This window comes from Ursus maritimus, unplaced genomic scaffold (assembly GCF_017311325.1).
Source record: "Ursus maritimus isolate PB19 unplaced genomic scaffold, ASM1731132v1 scaffold_92, whole genome shotgun sequence".
NCBI lineage: Eukaryota > Metazoa > Chordata > Mammalia > Carnivora > Ursidae > Ursus > Ursus maritimus.
The window spans coordinates 23,270-24,916 of record NW_024427130.1 but is presented as its reverse complement, the minus strand read 5'-3'; positions in this window follow the sequence as shown (position 1 = coordinate 24,916).

The window sequence follows — 1,647 nt, the reverse complement described above, 5'->3', positions numbered from 1 at the left end:
ATAAATGTGCCTTAACAGCTTTACATACATAGTGATTAGAAATACTGTCTTCCAATTTCTTACTATAAAGATGGTTAGTGGTTTAAAATTTTTTTTAACTGGAAAGATTTGTTCATTTTTAAAATTACTGAGCCAGGTAATAGCTGTATTAAAATGAGAAAATAGGCTTATTTAATTTTTTATATTTATAGTTCAATTTTGAAAACTAATCATTGATATCCAGTATGACAAATTTAGATATTAAAATCAAGATAAATACAGAGCCTAGTTTCTTTCATGAAGATTGTCTTGTCTAAATCAGGAGAAGAGACTGAAATAAAATGTTTTGTAGAATTTCAAGAGCCTTTTGCATTGTTTCATTTTATTGCTTTTTTGGTAAGGAACCCTAGACCATAATATTCCTTGCAGGAGAGTTATTCCATACCGCAAGGGTTTCTCAAATCAGCAGCAAACTCTTGTTACAGAGCTTTTTTCCTAGCTCCACAGAACTCTATGTCACACCCCCTAATGTTGAGAAATGAAGGAAGCCATAAGGCAAGCAGTGTGATCAGCAGTTTTAACAGCCTCCAAAAATGTGTGTATCCTAGTCTCTGGAAATGGCCACATATTTTCTTGCTTGGAAAAGGAACTTTGCCAATGTGATTAAACAACCTGGAGTTGGGGAGAGTTCTAGATTATCTTGGTGGACACAATATAACTACATGGGCCCTTAAAGTAGTAGAACCTTTCCCAGTAAATTCCAGAGCAAAAGGGAAATGTGACTATGTGGTTAGAGAGATGCAATGTTGGCTCTGAATATAGGGGCAGGAGGTTATGAGACAAGAAATACAGGGCATCTGGAAAAGGTAAGAAAAGGACTGTGTCCCAGAGTGGTCAGAAAGGATACAGCCCTGCTGAAATCTTGATTTTTCCTGGTAAGACTCACATTGAGCTTCTAATTTCCAGAACAATAAGGTAGTAAATGTGTGTTGTTTTGAGCCACCAAGATTGTAGTAATTTTTTTTATCATTGTGATACAAAACACACATGGAATTAGACAAGTTCTCAGAGTGAAGGGGACCCACAAAATATTAAAAATTGTTCCAGGATCAAATTACTTTGAAATAGTTGTGTATACTGGTACCATCTTAAATAGTCATATAAAGAATAAGCAAGGAATAATTGAGAATCCCTGCATAGGGAAACATGTAACTTAGAGTACCTCCCAAATACATTTGCTATAATTCTACTTCTATTTTTTTTTAAAACTTAGTTGGGAGATGCTGAACTAATCAATCTTACTCAATTAAGAACCTGAGGGCCAAAGGGGAAAAGTGACTCACCAAGATGGTAATTTAGTAACACAAACACATAATCCTGGACTTTCAATCCTCATTGGGGACCCTGCCTAGAGGGCTACTCTATCCCAGTGACAAGAGAAGGCACTTGACTTTATGAACATTAGACCTCTGGTGAGAGAAAGTATCAAATGAGAATCAACCAAATAAAATGCAAAACAGATAAAAATTTTCACTCGAAATATATGAATTGAGCAGTGAACATGTTTACTTATTAAAAATAAAAGTGTACAATAAATGCTTGATAATATACTAGATTCATATTAGAAAGAATAAAGCAACAAAATATTTCTATACAGCAATTTATTAT